A 20529-nucleotide genomic window follows, 5' to 3' on the forward strand; every position below is an offset into this window, starting at 1 on the left:
TAGAAAGATTGTTGTCGTTCTTCAATTGCTAAGTCACGTCTGACTCTTTGTGACCCCAAGAACTGCAGCACGCCATGTTTCCCTGTCCACTATCTTCCTGAGTTTACTCAGATTCATGTCCATTGAGTCACTGGTGCCATCCAACTGTTTCATCCTCTGTCGCCCCCTTCTTCTCTTGCCCTCAGTCTTTCCCAGCATCAGGGTATTTTCCAATGAGTCAGCTCTTCACATCAAGTGGCCAAAGTATTAGCACTTCAGCTTCAGCAAGTCTTTTCAACAAATATTCAGGGTTGATTTTCTTCATGATTGACTGGCTTGATCTTTCTGTCCAAGGGTGATGGACATCATATAGGAAATAACATCAAGAGAATGAAAGTTTGCTATGAAAATCCATTAAAGTTTTAAAAGTAGCAAAATGAGAGCAGGGAAAAATATAAACTAGAGGATGGATTTAAGGCAAGGGAACTGTCACTCCAGGGATACTCATGGAGCAAATTGATTAAAACATAGATTTGAGAAGGAGTGGAGTTGGCAGCTAGATTATATAAGAACTCATATTGAAGTTATTTATTCACTTAATATAGTACAAACTGGAAATTTGGAATATTTGCCATAGAAAATATAATAACCACTGGATTTGGATATTAAAAGCCATTAACATGCTCTGATATTATTTTAAAAAGTTATGCAAGTGTGTATCACTGGATTGTGGACCTATGTGATATTTTGTTTGAAAATATTCAAAATACATGAAAATTATTTGGAATATTTGTTCATATTCAAAAGAATTCCAGAGATACATCATCATTGCCACCCTTGCCCTGGGCAGTTACTGCACTGATTTATTTATTTAGTCACCAGTTTCCTGGAAAATTTAATTATGTATAACACATGCCAGATTATTACATTATTAATGTCATAACATATACTTTAGCCTGAGCATATTATTAAAAATTCTGTTATAGGCTATTCTGTTAAGGATCCAATCACCTAAAAAAGCCTCAGCTAGGGCAGAATCTTACAGCTTAGTTTGCAAATTGTGTTGGGAAAGAAGATAACAGTTATCTCTTTTAAAATACTAGTGATGTATTTGCAATAAGCACAAAGACCTGGGCCTGGATATCATGAATGTCACACCTAGAAGTGCTTGAAGTACTGGTGAGCTGCCATCAGTAGTACTCAATACATTTCTGAAGACTCTATGAGTTATAAAATTAATACATACATTTTTATCAACTTGTTTCTGAGTTTAAAAATCTGAGAGAAATCTCAGGAGTGCTGTTAGAAGAACTGCAAATTCAGTAGATGAGTCAGTGAAAATCTAATGGCTCATGAAGAAGCAGATGATGAGAATACTCCACACCTATCCTCCTCTGTTGTTGCTGTTTCTGGGCTGTAGTTTCAGGAGCTAGCCACATTGTTAAAACCGACTTAACATTTGCAAACTAAGTGGTAGTCATCTGCTGCCTGTGAGACTTCTTGTTTCATAGTTTTTATTAGAAGGTCTGTGTCTTCTGGATGGTCCTCCTGCACTTTGTTTAAAGTTTCTCCTGCAACACATGTGTTCATTATTTCTTTGCTGATTGCAGAAAATAGGAACATTGTGTTCCTGAAGGGTAAGTTCATCCTGAACTGGGCTAGATGAAGAGTAGCTTTCCCATGTCAATGGCTGGATGTTTAAATCGCCATGTGTTGACCTTTCATAGTACTGAGAAGTAAGGACTTAGAAACCTTTTATAAGAAATACCTTGGCAGACTGGACTTTTCATCCTGATTACCCAAGTCAGTTGTGGAGATCACAGGACTGCTTTGCTTCACCTGAACATCGCCATGCAAAACCTGGTTAAGAGTCCTGGATCCCTCTGAGTCTGTCCATTGTTGTTCAATAGCCAAGCCCTGCCCGACTCTTTGTGACCCAGTGGACTGCAGCATGCCAGGCCTCCCTACCCCTTACCATCTCCTGGAATTTGCCCAAGTTCATGTCCATTGAATCAGTGATGCCATCCAACCATCTCATCCTCTGTTGCCCTCTTCTTCTGCCCTCAATCTTTCCCAGCATCAGGGTCTTTTCCAATGAGTCAGCTCTTCACATCAGGTGGCCAGAGTATTGGAGCTTCACCTTCAGTATCAGTCCTTCCAATGAATAGTCAGGACTGATTCCCTTTATTATTATTTTTAATTTATTTTAAAAAAAATATAAATTTATTTATTTTAATTGGAGGTTAATTACTTTTGACTGGTTGGATCTCCTTGCTGTCCAAGGGACTCTCAAGACTCTTCTTCAACACCACAGTTTGAAAGCACCAATTAATTCTTTGGTGCTCGGCCTTCTTGATAGCCCAACTCTCATATCCGTACATGACTACTGGAGAGACCATATTCTTGACTCTACAGACCTTTGTTGGCAAAATGATGCCTTTGTTTTTAATACACTGACTAGATTTGTCATAGCTTTCCTGCCAAGAAGCAATCATCTTCTAATTTCATAGTGCAGTCACCATCCGCAATGATTTTAGACTGACACTGTCTACTGCTTTATAAATTCTGGTTTCACAAAGGATGTTTAGTTTTAGAATTCTTTCATCAATCCCTGCCTTCTTCTTTTTCAAAAGTACTATATAATTTTAGTATAAACATTTTTCTTCCTTAGCTGTATTTTATAATGGAATCACAAGAGTTATTAATAATAGAATACTGAGAATACTGATTAAAATGGATATCATATTTACTCACTGGGGAGGGAGAGAGGAATGATTCTTTAGCTGTTTATATTAGACTCATTTGGGAGAAGTATCCGTGTATGATTATATTCTTATTTATTTTTTGTTAGGCTACTAGAAAGTGTGTGCAAAAGGATTGCAATTAAATGTTTATGAAATCCTAAAAGTGATAAAATTGTTTATTGTAAACTAGGATTTATTGTTAGCGCTATACTTCCAATCTTCTGCCATTGACCAAAGGCTATTAAAGTTAGCTTGTGGTTATACTTTTGGACTTTCTGACCAGGGAATATCTTTCCATGCCCTGAGCAGAGGCTCATAATGAGTCCATTCAGGAGCTTTGTGGCCATACCCAAGAGATTAAAATATTTCTCCCATCTGTAAGGCTGGAGATTTAATTATCTATTTGTCATTATCAGCTAAGGCTCCTCTTGAGATATACAAAAAAAAAGTCACCTTGAAGCCCTCTCATTTTATAACTTTCTGTATGCAATTACTTAAAAATTCATATCCAAAAGGACTGCAAATTGACATTAGTTTATGTAACACTTTGTCACAGTAAATGTTAAAAACAATTTGAAAGCATTTCAGGACATTTACTATAATGGGCTAGGAGTCGTCACTTTCTTTCTGTGATAACCCAGTGAAAGTCTAGAGTATATTTCTGAATTATCAAGCCAAACTGTTCCCGCAGGCATATGCTTGTTTGCTCAAGGTTAGAAAATGAGGTAATGTGTTCCCTTGAGCTATATTTAGAAACCTTATGAGGGTGAAGTCACAGATATTATCCTTGAGGTAGGGATTTAGAGGGAGCTGCCATACATACCAGCTATTTCTGAGAATAAACCTCTTGAGGTATTAAGGGAAGATCCCCTGGAAGAGAAAAAGGCAACCCACCCCAGTGTTCTTGCCTGGGAAATCCCACTGACAGAGGAGCCTGGGGGGCTATGTCCATAGCGTCGCAGAGTTGGACACAACTGAAGCAACCTGGCATGCGAGCACTGCAGCTCTCGAGGACGGCAGACTTTCTTGGAGACTTTTCAGTTGTACTTCATGAAATCAAAAGCAAATGTGTAACCTGGTGCCAAATTTGTGTTTCAGGTCTATAGGTGAAAATGTTTTAATGTCTGAGAGTGCTGAATAGAAAGAAGAAAGATATTTTGACATTCTTCTGTAGGTTTGATACTTTTTCATAGAAAAGGCCTCAAGTCTTGAGTTACAAAAGTGAAGTGATATTTGTCTATATGTCAGTGCTACAGCGGAAACCAACACAACATTGTACAGTAATTTTCCTCCAATTGAAAAAAACCTGCACTTAAAAAAATGTGTAAGTGATGTTTGTAATATACATGGATTTGCATAAGCCATTCTTTTTTTAAGGATAGTCTATTTCCAAATGCAAATACAAATTTGCTTGAATAAGTGTATATAATCTTTTTAAAGTCTCACAAATTAAAAAATATATATAATGTTCAGTATAGTTAGTACTCTCTGGTTACATTTACCATAAAGTTATGATTATTTTGATTTTATAATTGGTCTGGAACATAAGCCTGAAATTTCATAAGAATTTCTCTAGGATTTCTCTGAACCTCCCAATAATTTGAAATACTTACCTATTCACAAATAATTTACATTATCTAGGTAGAGCTTCTTCCAAGATGGCCATTTACACCATCAATTTTACTCAAATAGATATTTTTAACACGTTCTTTTAGCATAAAGACCTAAATATTCCTCTGATCTTAGATTCTTGGACTGTGATGGTACTATCTTAGTGGTTTTCCTTTCATGGATTTGAGTCATCTCCTCTGCTGCTTGCGGGAATCTTTTGCATATTCAGGTGCAGTGCTTCTTTGAATATGAACCTTGAGACCACCTGCGTCAGCATACTGTACCTGAGATGTTTTATTAAAAATTGCATATTCCCACCACTACCTAAGAGTCTGCATTCTATGAAGTAATTCATGTGATCCTGACACCCACAGCAATGTGAAAACCACTCCTTTTGAGGAGCGGAAGGTATTTATGGCATCAACTTAGGCAGATGCTCCTGTGAAGCTGAAAGTCCTTATATAGTATTCTTAACAACAGTGAGCATGACTTTCTTTGGATACTAGTGTCAGAAGCTGACCATTCAACAATCAGGACATCAGGGACTTAGTTGTAACTCTTCAAAACCCATTTTTTTTTTAAATTCTTGCTATTAGATATTTTACCATGTCAGATATACCATTGGATAGCTATGAACAGAGTTCAAAATCTGAGTGTCTTAGAAACTTTCCCAAGCACGGAAAGCTCCTGGAGGAATCTCATATAATTAAGGGACACCTTTATGTTTAAATGAGCATATTGGCATAGATCAACCATACATATGCATACTGAATTCTGATGTGTTCAGTAGTTTTCCATGGTGAAGGACATGGCGGGATTTTTTTGCAAGTTAATCTGGCATCTAAACCTGGGTAATTTGTAAATCTGTTGACAGTGCAATAGGCAGGAAAACTAGAATTACCCAGAACAAATGTAAACTGTGAGAAGAAGGCATGTTTGGGTTTTGTGGTTATTCTGTGATACTCTGAAGGAATCAGGAACTTAGAAAGATGAAGGAAAGAAAAGAAAAGTAATTACATTTTTTCAGCAAGAAATAGTTGATAAGAAAGAAGAAAATGAGAGTTTTATGGTAGACTAAGTGTGTGAAAAAATTAAATGAATCCTCTGACATTTAGTCTGTTAAGGTAAAAGCCTAATTTTCAAAGAGCTCTCAAAAAAATCTCTTTTCATTTCTATTATGATAAATTAAATTATAAATAAAACTTTAAAATTAGTAATATATGAATATTGGAGAAGATAATGGCAACCCACTCCAGTGTTCTTGCCTGGAACATCCCATGGGGTCAAAAAAGAGTCAGACACCACTTAGTGACTAAGCAGTGTGAGTATAGGTGTTAATGGAGGTTTTATGTTAGAGTAATTCCTTTAAATTATCTTGAAATGATACTTTCCCACCTTGGAACAGAGATTCATAGGGGCTTTCTGATAGCAGTCTTTCTTAACAAACATAGTAATCAGCCAGTGCTAAAGAGCTGCTCATAATTTTCTCCTAGAACTCATAAAATCTGTTTTGTGCTTTAGCATTTATTTACCTAAGGTAGCAATGTTATCTTGATAAGGAAACTAGAGAAAAGGTAATGGAAAAAAGTATCTTACATTAGTTACTGCTTGGCATGAAGCATGAAAGATTTCATTTTTATATTTGAAGAGACAGTAATTTGGGAAAGAGGAGAAAGGAAAGGAAATTTAGTTCCAACATTTGTGCCACAAAGGTGAGTGATCAATTCACAATATCAGACACTTTTGCTTATATGGCAAATCTTAATGCCTTGGGAGATGATTTTACATACATGACGTTTTCCTTTAACTGCATGTGATGCTTCTATGCCCTTATGAGGAATGGAGTACCGGTGAAGAGGCCTTTACTACTTTGGATGTGAGCAAACATCAGATTAGGAAGCTTGATTTGTTGTAACTGTGCCAAAGCCTCTTTAATGTTCTTTAAAGATATGAGTACAGGCCAACTCAGAAGCTAAGAAGTAGCACCAGGCCCTGTGAATCAGACCACATTTGAATCACAGATTGCGTTCTTCCTTCCTAAACTGAATAGCCTGGAGTGCAGTGGATTTGAGCCTCAAAAGGGAAAGAGGCAGAGGTTTCTGGTTGCTCAGATGCTTCACTTAATTAGGGTGAGGATTAAACAGAAGTTCAGTATCAACTCTCCAGGTCACCAGGTGGTAGTGCTAACCAAAGGGGAAAAAAAGAGAGATTTAATAAGAAAGAAAATATTAGTCTAGCCATCCATATGTGACAAATTCAAGTAAGACTAATAGACCCTGAAGAGAATAATGATTGAGTATCAGCGAGTTTTATGGGGATGCTAACTTAAACCCACTCTAAATTCGTGGAAGGTTCTCAAGAATGCTGTCAGAAATGCCAAAATGGAAAGGATTCCGGGTGAGAATTATCTGGTTTTGCATTCTCAGTATGCAAATGCATTGGAAGTTAATTGCATACGCTGAGGGCAGATCATGAGCTTTATCCAGGCCATATCAAGGGAAATGTTACTTCCCCTTTTCAACTGATAGTGAGACTAAAATTATTATAGAAATATAGTTACTATGCAGAGCAATTAGGCACCTTGCCTCCCAGCTTACCACACTTTTAAATTTCTATCTTTGTAGAATTTTTCAGCTTTCCTTTTTCCATTTTTAAAATGTTACTGCAGTCTGTAGAATTTTGACATGGATAGACTATCAGTGATTTCACAGAGTGTGAAGAGTTGAGAAATCCGTATGAAAACTTGTGTTTCAATAAATGCAAAAGTAATATGTAGGGTATTTCAGTAAATTATATATTCAATGTGAACATTAATGAGTTTGTTGACAGAGAAATAGATGATGGATACCTGGATTGAAGGGTAGGTGGGTAACAAAGACAGAGACATAATACTTATTTTATGCGATGATGAAATCATTATATTTGGCCTCAGAAAGATTATCTTGTCATGCTTGCCTTTCATATGGGAAAAGCAATACAGAATTTTAAAATTTGAGAATTATAGCCAGTGTTTAGTCAAAAAAATTCAAGTGCTTTTCTTAGTGGCAGGAAGACATTGAGATAAAACATAAACAAATTATATACTAGATAGTTATCACATGAAACAATAGAAAGTTCCAAATGTTGGTGGAGATGTTTATCAAATGTTTGTTTATTTCAAAGGTATGCAAAATTCAAAATAACTTAGAAGTATATTTTTTTATTTTTTAGTCTGTATTTTGTCATTATAGAATGTATAGAAACTAGTAGGAAAATCTTTCAACAGCTATTTACCTGGTTTGTATGTCACCATTCAGTATCTATTTTTCATTCCAGATAAGCTAATCAGTTTCTAAAGTGTGTATACATGACATTAAAATGAACTGTGTGTTCTCCATGCTCTCAATAGATAAGTGATATGAGAACATCTTTCACAAACAAACAAAATAAAAATTATGAAAAGTAGGAGAAACAAGGATGTCAAAATACTTTTAGTGGGTTGATCTTTTTTTATTTCAATTTCTGATGCTCATTTGTAAGAATCATTCACAAATGGAAGATTCTGTAATACACTTAGTCAGCAATATCTTCCAGTTATATAGTAACAATGTTTCACATTTGAAAATACATGAAAGTTAAGAATATACATAGATGGGGATGGAAATGGTGATCCTAAATGGCGTATCCACAACGTGACAGATCATTAACTCAACAAATATTTAACAAATACCTAAATACTACTACACAATAGTGCCTGGTACACAGTAGGTGAAAGTGAAAGTGAGGTCGCTTAGTTTTGTCCAGCTGTTTAGGACCCCATGCGCTGTAGCCTACTAGGCTCCTCTGTCCGTGGAATTTTTCAGACAAGAGTACTGGAGTGGGTAGCTTTTCCCTTCTCTAGTGGATCTTCCCAACCCAGGGATCGAACGCATGACTACCACATTGCAGGTGGATTCTTTATCAGCTGAGCCACAGGGAAGCCCAAGAATACTGGAGTGGGTAGCCTATCCCTTCTCCAGCGGATCTGCCCAGTCCAGGAATTGAACCGGGATCTCCTGCATTGCAGGCAGATTCTTTACCAACTGAGCTATCATGGAAGAACACTACTCTATGGAAGTATAAAATGTACACCCAAGTTTTCATCTAAATTCATTCTGATGAGGTTGTTTACTTGGTTTTCATCTTAATTTATCTTTCTCTGTAAGATGCTCAGACAATTTTTGCAAAAAATATTACTGAAATCTAGAATAATTCCTCTAATAGGCAGCTTATAATTTTAAATATGAAAGTTGAATATTAATATTAAATTTAATAGTTTTCATAATTAAGTAGTTAAAAGAAGTATAAATATATCTGAATAAATGCAGTTTCATGATGTTGAGAGCAGCAAGGAATCTCAAAAGCAACATTCACAACAAAATTAAATTTGTATCAATTAATAGTTGTTAGAAATACATGTATTTTGTTTGTTCACCATGTAAATGTTTATGAGGACTCTGCTATAATAGTATATTCTATTAAAAATACTGAACTACATTAATTAAACATATGAACCACAAAATTTAACAGCATATTCTTAAATGTCTTAGAATTTAGGAGAAATTATAATCTCACAATTATCTAACAGGAGAATTTAATGTAACATACTGGTCTAAAAAATTTAGTGTTCATCTACTATGAATGGTAGGTTGTTTTAGAGCACAGTATTTTAAAGGAAGGAGAGGTCACTTTAGAATGGTATACTCACAATCTCCTAATGCTTCATGGAAGACACAGTAATTGAGGATTTAAGGTCAGCTTTGAAAAACATCTGGAAGAAGGAAACAACACATCACACAGAATAACGACACCTGTGTCCACCATTATCTGGTCATTGATCTCAAGCATGTTAGTAGTAGATGGTATTTCAGGATAATCTTTAAAGAGCTCTCAAAATAAAATGAAGCAACAAATGCACATAGAAGAGGAAGACAAACATGAAGAAATCAAAATGGAAAAGTTAACATGATATCATCTTTATGAAATTTGACTTTTAAAGGTAGTATCTTGCTAGTGCAAGATTTTGCCAGTGAAATTTGGTCCCCATTTTAGATTAAGATGCATGCTCAGATTTCAAATATATAACTAGATAAACAATGTCCAAATTTTGGCTTTGCTTAGTTAGAGTGACATGCTAATATAGAAAAGTCATTTTAAGATATTGCGTTTGACAACCAGTTTCACTTTTTATTTGATGCAGTTTTAAACCATATTTATCTGAATTAAATCACAAGGGAATAGCACTATAGGAAAGTAAAAAATCTGTCACTCTGGAGAATGTAATATGTCTCTAGTTATATACTGCTATATGAGAATGTTCTGATATATGGACATACAGATATTTCTCTCTTTCCGATAAACATCAATGAAGTGGAGGTGTTTTGGAATTTCTTATTATTGGATCCATGTTTAGAATATTATAGTGCATTTCATATTTAACTATTAGTAATTTTGTGGTCCTTTTCATATTTTATTCATCAATCAATAGCCATTTGTACTTTAAGAAAAGTAAGAGATGTGTGTGTATTCTAAAATATAAATTATATTGGATATTAATATATATTTCAAAATGGAAGTTATATATAAGGATTTTCAAAAACAACCAATGTGCTGTTTTTCCTAATCTACATGCCTCAACTGAGAAGGTAAAAGAGAGAAAAAATGCTTTAATATTTTCTTTTTCTTGAAATATTGTCTTCCTAAAAACACTTATTAACTCAGAATTAACAAGTAATTATTATTTAATTGTACAAGCAAAATTAAATGTGCTTAACCATTTTTTCTTCCATAAGTGTATTGTGTAGTATACGTAACATGGTGGAAAAATGAACTGGTTTATTTACAATTATTAATTATCAGAGCTTAATATTAGTGACCACATCTCTACATTTAGTTAGAATCAACATGGTTTACAACCACTTTTGTTTTCCAACCATTTCAACTGAATTCCTACACTGCTTTTTTACATTGGAAAGTCTTAAAGAAAACCTACCTGAAACCAAAGAAGGATTCCTGATAGATGGGATTGCTCTGCATTTTTAAAAAATTAATGAAATGCTGATTTGTTTCTGCATGCTTTATATTCTTCGTCAGTGAGTGGAGTATTCACATGACACTCTGAAATTTTATCTTTTGAATACAGCAAATTCCCAGTCCAATATCTCCAAGTGAAGCACAGATCTCTACAAACTTAAAAAAAAAAAATCGGAAGAAATAATAAGTTGAATGTCTCTCACATAACTGATTCTCAGTGGTAGGATAATGACAGAACAACATGTGACATTCAAAAGAAGAAAAAAAATGGAAAACTAGGAGCTGTTGTAAAGGTCTTGGGGATAAAAAAAATTCTTAATTAAATTCTGATTTTACTTTTTGAGCATAGCCTGCTGGTCAGTTTTTCTTAGTAGTCTCTGGGTCTGCCTTTTGAGAGGCTCTTCCCTTTCCATCATCTTCCATGAACATATGTGAGATGAGTGGTGGGCATATACCTCTCTTGGGCACCACGCAGTGTTGTCATCCCACTTCCAAGCCCATAGAAAGTTGATGCCTAAAGGTTGTTTCAAGTCTCAAACAGTTACACATGCTTTTAGTCTAAGATTGTAGCATCTTTGGAAGCAGAACCCTCTTGAAACCTTCAGTTCAGTTCAGTTCAGTTGCTCAGTTGTGTCCAACTCTTTGCGACCCCATGAATTGCAGCACACCAGGCCTCCCTGTCCAACACCAACTCCCGGAGTTCACTCAGATTCACGTCCATTGAGTCAGTGATGCCATCCAGCCATCTCATCCTCTGTTGTCCCCTTCTCCTCCTGCCCCAAATCCCTCCCAGCATCAGAATCTTCTCCAATGAGCCAACTTTTCGCATGAGGTGGCCAAAGTACTGGAGTTTCAGCTTCAGCATCATTCCTTCAAAGAAATCCCAGGGCTGATCTCCTTCAGAATGGACTGGTTGGATCTCCTTGCAGTCCAAGGGACTCTCAAGAGTCTTCTCCAACACCACACTTCAAAAGCATCAATTCTTCGGCGCTCAGCCTCCTTCACAGTCCAACTCTCACATCCATACATGACCACTGGAAAAACCATAGCCTTGACCAGACAGACCTTTGTTGGCAAAGTAATGTCTCTGCTTTTCAATATGCTATCTAGGTTGGTCATAACCTTTCTTCCAAGGAGTAAGCATCTTTTAATTTCATGGCTGCAGTCACTATCTGCAGTGATTTTGGAGCCCCCCAAAATAAAGTCTGACACTGTTTCCACTGTTTCTCCATCTATTTCCCATGAAGTGATGGGACCAGATACCATGATCTTCATCTTCTGAATGTTGAGCTTTAAGTCAACTTTTTCCCTCTCCACTTTCACTTTCATCAAGAGGCTCTTTAGTTCCTCTTCACTTTCTGCCATAAGGGTGGTGCCATCTGCATATCTGAGGTTATTGATATTTCTCCCGGCAATCTTGATTCCAGCTTGTGCTTCTTCCAGCCCAGCTTTTCTCATGATGTACTCTGCATAGAAGTTAAATAAGCAGGATAACAATATACAGCCTTGACATACTCCTTTTCCTGTTTGGAACCAGTCTGTTGTTCCATGTCCAGTTCTAACTGTTGCTTCCTGACCTGCATACAGGTTTTTCAAGAGGCAGGTCAGGTGGTCTGGTATTCCCATCTCTTTCAGAATTTTCCACAGTTTATTGTGATCCACACAGTCAAAGGCTTTGGAATAGTCAATAAAGCAGAAATAGATGTTTTTCTGGAACTCTCTTGCTTTTTTGATGATCCAGTGGATGTTGGCAATTTGATCTCTGGTTCTTCTGCTTTTTCTAAAACCAGCTTGAACATCTGGAAGTTCACAGTTCACGTATTCCTGAAGCCTTGCTTGGAGAATTTTGAGCATTACTTTAGCCTTCTTATTTTTTCCTGGCAACTTGTGTGAGTCCCCACCTCAACAATATCTTAGAGATTTAGTTCTCAGATCTTTTATATTTCTTTGACATATTGGGGGTTATCTCAAGTTCTTCAGCCTTCAAAAGGAGAACTAGACTTTCAGTCTCATCCCCTGAGTTATAATATTTCTGTTAGAAAAGACTTACTATCATCAAGTAGGCCAAGGGTTGTTATCCTTAACAAGTAAGCCCTTGGTGAACTTGGATTTGACTCTATTTCAACAGGACAGAATGAGACAGGGAGAAAAACACAATAAGCTTTAAGATGCCAGTTTTGATATGCCTATTTCCTTTTGGTAGAAGTCGATTACATGGTAATTCATAATTGTGAGGGAATCAGGTAAATAAAATCTTTTTATGTCCTCAGGATAAAAAATGAAATTGATCTGGACAAGAGCAAGCTGAGTAATATGCAGATAGCAATTGAATATGCTACTGGAAATACACAAAAACCTTGGCTTCTACACTACATTTTCAAGAGCAGGACCAGTTTTTGTTTGCTTATTATGCTTTTTTAGAAAAAATGTTCAGTTGAAGGAAGTTAAATATACATATATATATATATATATATACATATTTATATATCTCCCTGCTTCCCCACCACCAACTGCCAACAACCAAAAAAGGAAAAAAAAAAAAAAGAATGACTGACAAATACAATGAACTGTGGGCCCAAACGCAGAAAGATTCTGAAAATGGATGAAAGGATTTATAGAACCTCTGTGGGACACAAAAATCTACAAAAATGAAAGGCACATATATGAAGAGACTGCCTTATTCGGATTAATGGAATCTGGAGGAATGGGGTGGGGAAGAAATATATATGGCAATTGGCTTGGCAACCATTAATTGAGACAGCTGGAGAGAAACAATTAAATGCTAAATCTCCACAACAAGCACCTTCACTATGCAAGGTTGAGCTGTGAATCACACAGCTCTCTGGAAAATTTTGAAATGTGACTTTGGAGCAGAAATATACCCCTAAAGAGATGGAACCACTGATTTGATTAGAACTGGGTCTGAAATAAAGCAACACAAACGTTAAACCACTGTTTCAGCCTATTCACCATGATGGCTCTTAAGTTACAATCTATCAGCAACTACTTCTACTAGATAAGATCACCCTTTCAAACATTAAGTGTAGTCGCTCAGTCATGTCTGACTCTTTGCGACCCCATGGACTATAGCCCTCCAGGCTCCACTGTCCATGGGATTCTCCAGGCAAGAATACTGGAGTGGGTTGCCATTTCAAACATAAGTGACGTTTAAATATACACCAGCCTGAAATCCATCAGTTCAGTTCAGTTGCTCAGTCATGTCTGACTCTTTGTGACCCCATGTACTTCAGCATGCCAGGCTTCCCTGTCCATCACCAACTCCTGGAGCTTGCTCAAACTCATGTCCACTGAGTCAGTGATGCCATCCAACCATCTCATCCTCTGTTGCCCCCTTCTCCTCCCACCTTCAATCTTTCCCAGCATCAGGGTCTTTTCCAATGAGTTTGTTCTTTGCATCAGGTGGTCAAAGTATTGGAGTTTCAATTAAATCTGAATGAATATTCAGGACGGATTTCGTTTAAGAATGATAGGTTTGATCTCCTCATAGCACCAGCCCCAAGCATGCTGTATCCTGCGTCGGACATAGACTGGCGATTCGATACTTACATTATAGTATACATGTTTCAATGCCATTCTCCTAAATCGTCCCACCCTCTCCCTCTCCCTCTGAGTCCAAAAGTCTGTTATACACCTCTGTGTCTTTTTCGCTGTCTTGCATACAGGGTCGTCATTGCCATCTTTCTAAATTCCATATATATATGTGTTAGTATACTGTATTGGTGTTTTTCTTTCTGGCTTACTTCACTCTGTATAATCGGCTCCAGTTTCATCCATCTCATCAGAACTGATTCAAATGAATTCTTTTTAACGGCTGAGTAATACTCCATTGTGTATATGTACCACTGCTTTCTTATCCATTCATCTGCTGATGGACATCTAGGTTGTTTCCATGTCTTGGCTATTATAAACAGTGCTGCAATGAACATTGGGGTACATGTGTCTCTTTCAATTCTGGTTTCCTCGGTGTGTATGCCCAGAAGTGGGATTGCTGGGTCATAAGGCAGTTCTATTTGCAATTTTTTAAGGAATCTCCACACTGTTCTTCATAGTGGCTGTACTAGTTTGCATTCCCACCAACAGTGTAGGAGGGTTCCCTTTTCTCCACACCCTCTCCAGCATTTATTGCTTGCAGATTTTTGGATCGCAGCCATTCTGACTGGTGTGAAGTGGTACCTCATTGTGGTTTTGATTTGCATTTCTCTAATAATGAGTGATGTTGAGCATCTTTTCATGTGTTTGTTAGCCATCCATATGTCTTCTTTTTTTTTTTTCCTCACATCCTTCACCTTTTCCTTTTTATTTATTTGTTTATTTTTGGAGAAATGTCTATTTAGTTCTTTGGCCCATTTTTTGATTGGATCATTTATTTTTCTGGAATTGAGCTGCATAAGTTGCTTGTATATTTTTGAGATTAGCGTTTGTCAGTTGCTTCATTTGCTATTATTTTCTCCCATTCTGAAGGCTGTCTTTTCACCTTGCTTATATTTTCCTTTGTTGTGCAGAAGCTTTTAATTTTAATTAGATCCCATTTGTTTATTTTTGCTTTTATTTCCAGAATTCTGGGAGGTGGATCATAGAGGATCCTGCTGTGATTTATGTCGGAGAGTGTTTTGCCCATGTTCTCCTCTAGGAGTCTTATAGTTTCTGGTCTTACATTTAGATCTTTAATCCATTTTGAGTTTATTTTCATGTGCGGTGTTAGAAAGTGATCTAGTTTCATTCTTTTACAAGTGGTTGACCAGTTTTCCCAGCACCACTTATTAAAGAGATTGTCTTTACTCCATTATATATTCTTGGCTCCTTTGTCAAAGATAAGGTGTCCATATGTGTGTGGATTTATCTCTGGGCTTTCTATGTTGTTCCATTGATCTGTATGTCTGTCTTTGTGCCAGTACCATACTGTCTTGATGACTGTGGCTTTGTAGTAGAGCCTGAAGTCAGGCAAGTTGATTCCTCCAGTTCCATTCTTATTTCTCAAGATTGCTTTGGCTATTCAGGGTTTTTTGTATTTCCATACAAATTTTGAAATGATTTGTTCTAGTTCTGTGAAAAATGTGGCTGGTAGCTTGATAGGGATTGCATTGAATTTGTAAATTGCTTTGGGTAGTATACTCATTTTCACTATATTGATTCTTCCGATCCATGAACATGGTATATTTCTCCATCTATTAGTGTCCTCTTTGATTTCTTGCATCAGTGTTTTATAGTTTTCTATATATAGGTCTTTAGTTTCTTTAGGTAGATATATTCCTAAGTATTTTATTCTTTTCATTGCAATGGTGAATGGAATTGTTTCCTTAATTTCTTTTTCTACTTTCTCATTATTAGTGTATAGGAATGCAAGGGATTTCTGGGTGTTGATTTTATATCCTGCAACTTTACTATATTCATTGATGAGCTCTAGTAATTTTCTGTTGGAGTCTTTAGGGTTTTCTATGCAGAGGATCATGTCATCTGCAAACAGTGAGAGTTTTACTTCTTTTCCAATTTGATTCCTTTTATTTCTCTTTCTGCTCTGATTGCTGTGGCCAGAACTTCCAGAACTATGTTGAATAGTAGCGGTGAAAGTGGGCACCCTTGTCTTGTTCCTGACTTTAGGGGAAATGCTTTCAATTTTTCACCATTGAGGATAATGTTTGCTGTGGGTTTGTGATATATAGCTTTTATTATGTTGAGGTATGTTCCTTCTATTCCTGCTTTCTGGAGAGTTTTTATCATAAATGGATGTTGAATTTTGTCAAAGGCCTTCTCTGCATCTATTGAGATAATCATATGGTTTTATTTTTCAATTTGTTAACGTGGTGAATTACATTGATTGATTTGTGGATATTGAAGAATCCTTGCATCCCTGGGATAAAGCCCACTTGGTCATGGTGTATGATCTTTTAAATGTGTTGTTGGATTCTGATTGCTAGAATTTTGTTGAGGATTTTTGCATCTATGTTCATCAGAGATATTGGCCTGTAGTTTTCTTTTTTTGTGGCATCTTTGTCAGGTTTTGGTATTAGGGTGATGGTGGCCTCATAGAATGAGTTTGGAAGTTTCCCTTCCTCTGCAATTTTCTGGAAGAGTTTGAGGAGGATAGGTGTTAGCTCTTCTCGAAATTTTTGGTAGAATTCAGCTGTGAAGCCGTCTGGACCTGGGCTTTTGTTTGCTGGAAGATTTCTGATTACAGTTTCAATTTCCGTGCTTGTGATGGGTCTGTTAAGATTTTCAATTTCTTCCTGGTTCAGTTTTGGAAAATTGTACTTTTCTAAGAATTTGTCCATTTCTTCCACGTTGTCCATTTTATTGGCATATAATTCCTGATAGTAGTCTCTTATGATCCTTTGTATTTCTGTGTTGTGTGTTTTGATCGCTCCATTTTCATTTCTAGTTTTATTGATTTGATTTTTCTCTCTTTGCTTCTTGATAAGTCTGGCTAATGGTTTGTCAATTTTATTTATCCTTTCCAAAGAACCAGCTTTTGGCTTTGTTGATTTTTGCTATGGTCTCTTTTGTTTCTTTTGCATTTATTTCTGCCTTAATTTTTAAGATTTCTTTCCTTCTACTAACTCTGGGGTTCTCCAATTCTTCCTTTTCTAGTTGCTTTAGTTGTAGAGTTAGGTTATTTATTTGACTTTTTTCTTGTTTCTTGAGGTATGCCTGTATTGCTATGAACTTTCCTCTTAGCACTGCTTTTATAGTGTCCCACAGGTTTTGGGTTGTTGTGTTTTCATTTTCATTAAAAAACATCAATTCTTCAGTGCTCAGCTTTATAGTCCATATCTCACATCCATACGTGACTACTGGAAAAACCATAGCTTTGACTAGATGGACCTTTGTTGGTAAAGTAATGTCTCTGCTTTTTAATAGGCTGTCTAGGTTGGTCATAACTTTTCTTCCAAGTAACAAGCGTCTTAATTTCATGGCTGCAGACACCATCTGCAGTGATTTTGGAGCTCCCCAAAATAAAGTCTGTCACTATTTCCATTGTTTCTCCATCTATTTGCCATGAAGTGAGGGGACCAGATGCCATGATCTTAGTTTTCTGAATGTTGAGTTTTAAGCAAACTTTTTCACTCTCCTCTTTCACTTTCATCAAGAGTTTTCTTTAGTTCTTCTTTACTTTCTGCCACAAGGGTGATGTCATCTGCATATCTGAGGTTATTGATATTTCTCCCGGAAATCTTGATTCCAGTTTGTGATTCATCCAGCCTGGCATTTTGCATGATGTATCTGCATATAAGTTAAATAAGCACTGTAACAATATACAACCTTGACATACTCCTTTCCTGATTTGAAACCAGACTGTTGTTCCATATCCAGTTCTGTTTCTTTTTGACCTGCATAGAGATTTCCCAGGAGGCAGGTCAGGTGTCTGGTATTCCCATCTTTTTAAGATTTTTTCCACAGTTTGGTGTGATTTACACTGTCAAAGGCTTTGGGGTAGTCAATAAAGCAAAAGTAGATATTTTTCTGAACTCTCTTGCTTTTTCAATGATCCAGCAAATGTTGGCAATTTGATTTCTGGTTCCTCTACCTTTTCTCAATCCAGTTTGAACATCTGGAAGTTCACGGTTCATGTACTGTTGAAGCCTAGCTTGGAGAATTTTGAGCATTACTTTGCTCCCATGTGAGATGAACACAATTGTGAACTGGCATTGCCTTTTGTTGAGATTGAAGTGAAAGCTGACCTTTTCCAGTCCTGTGGCCAATGCCGACTTTTCCAAATTTGCTGACATATTGACTGCAGCACTTTCACAGCATCATCTTTCAGGATTTGAAGTTGCTCAACTGGAATTCTGTCACCTCCACTAGCTTTGTTTGTAGTGATGCTTCCTAAGGCCCACTTGACTTAGCATTCCAGGATGTCTGGCTCTGAAAGCCATAGAACTATATAAAAGTACCATAGGAAAGATAGTTAAGAATAAAAACAGAAGAACTACATCAAGCAAAAAATTCAAATATTCTCATCATGTGATTTCCAAGAATGAAAACAGACATGTGGTTTTCTTGAGGCAAGACTTTAAAGAAAACTCACAGAAAGAATAGAAGAGGTAAAGCAGCAGAGATAAAAGGAATGAAATTGATCTGGTATTATAAGAAAGAGAACCATATTACAGTAAAATTACAGACACAGGGACAAACATATTCAGGAATGATGTTGAGAAAAAGCTTGAGGTAACTGAAATAAATGAAATGGAAAAAACAAAGAAAATTGTAAGCAACAGACATTCAGTGTGTTTGTGTATTGGTATATGTGTGTATGTGTGCACTTAGTGTTTATGAAGAAAAAGAAATCAAATGAAAAAATTGAATGTATAGAAAGGGTAAAATTTCTTATAGTAAAGATGTGAACATGCAGATTGAAAGGGTACCCTGTGCTTTAGGAAAATAACCCAAATATTAAGACATATTTGGGTGAAAATGTTGGGCTTTAAAATTTTTACAGGTTACCTAGAAAGTGGAAAATTCAGACTGGCTCAGATTTCTATAAGCAAAGAATATTTCACTGGATAGAATACAAAGCCTTTTATGCAATCAAGTCATCCGTTGACTGCAAAAGAATGGTGGTACGTCTTGAATCCCCATGAATGTGCAACAAATGAAACAAGGAAATGAAGGTTAGAAAATAGAAGGCAAATTTTTAAACCAAGGAAACTTTAACATAATTCAACAATTAAAAATCCAGAAGGGACATACGAGTTAGTAGAAAATATGAGTCTCATGAATTTTTTGTTTTTCCTTATCAGGGATTCAATGGATAAAGTTTTAACAATGAATAAATCCATAGGGAAAATTATCTTAATATAGTTTAGTGGGGATGAAGTTCCATCTGAAAGAAAGTAGTAGCAAGTGTAAGTTTCTTTTTTAATTGTTTAACTTTTTAATTGATGTATAGCTGATTTACAATGTTGTGCCAAGCTCCACTACAGGAAGTGCTCATTTTTAAAGTGTATTATAGTTTATGGAGTGTCCCAGCTTTCTTTCATTTTTCTAAAACTCAATAACTTCCTTAAGAGGTTTTGTCACTTTGTCATATTTTTGCCTACATTTTTACTTTTTACTATTGATATATGATTCTTGTGAAAATTATTATTGTATTATCATTGTACATTAAATAATAATGACTTTCATTAAATTAAGATTTCAGAATTATCTTCTCATAAAAGTGGTTCTCTTACTGGAGAAATATTTCTAATTTTTATAATTGTATATCACTTTGAATTTTGATAATGTTGAACTATATGTAATCATTTTAGCAAAATAGAAAACATTTTAAATGTATTATTCTTGTAAAGATATATGTAATAGTATTTTAAAATTATATATATGTATGTTTACTCTGAATTAGCTAACAGTTTTTGGTATTGTTTGTGTTTTCATTGATGCTTCAACTTTTAAAAATTACTTTCTACAAGTGGTAATGAAGGGTAAATTTTCAGAGGATAAGCAAGGGCTTAACTATAGGACTATTAAAATTAATGAGTGTCATTGTTAGAACACAGTAAATCTATACCATTAATGTCCTCTAATTGCTAATTATCATTAAGGAGTTAGAACATCATTATCATTACTTTTCCCAAGGTTTTTTTTTTTTTTTTTTTTAAACATTATCAACATTAAAGAAAATCAAGGAAAGGCTAAGGTCACATATTTCTGAGTTGGAGATCTAGATTAATTAAACCTTTATATGTAAATAGCATATGTTCAGGATTTTTTGTGACTTTTAGCTAAACTTTAGCTAAACTGAAACTTTTAGCTAAAATTTAGAGAAGAGAGAACTATGTAGCTATTCTGTGCCTGCTGAGTTGACTTCACATGTCGGACTCTGTCCAACCCCAGGGTCTGAAGCCTGCTAGGCTCCTCTGTCCATGGAATTTATTGGGTAAGGATAGTGAAGTGGGTTGCTGTGCCTTCCTCCAGTGGATTTCCCTGACCCAGGTATCAAACCCACATCTCTTATATATCCTGCGTTGTCAGGCAGGTTTTTTTTTTTTTTTTTTTTTTACCACTAGTGCTATCTGGGAAGTCCTTTAAAGCCCTAACATCTGTCTCAGGAGGTTTTATAAATTGTCTGCAAGTTAATGTCCCAAAGGACAAAATTTTTCTGTTGTAATATATAGCTGTTCAGTTCAGT

General features: G+C 35.9%; 1 protein-coding gene across 1 annotated transcript in view; it reads left to right on the forward strand.

The window, feature by feature from the left end:
* The window catches only part of TRHDE (thyrotropin releasing hormone degrading enzyme), a 459653-nt gene that overhangs the window by 365705 nt on the left and 73419 nt on the right, over nucleotides 1-20529 (forward strand). The window lies entirely within an intron of this gene.

The sequence above is a fragment of the Ovis aries genome, chromosome 3 (genome assembly GCF_016772045.2).
Source record: "Ovis aries strain OAR_USU_Benz2616 breed Rambouillet chromosome 3, ARS-UI_Ramb_v3.0, whole genome shotgun sequence".
NCBI lineage: Eukaryota > Metazoa > Chordata > Mammalia > Artiodactyla > Bovidae > Ovis > Ovis aries.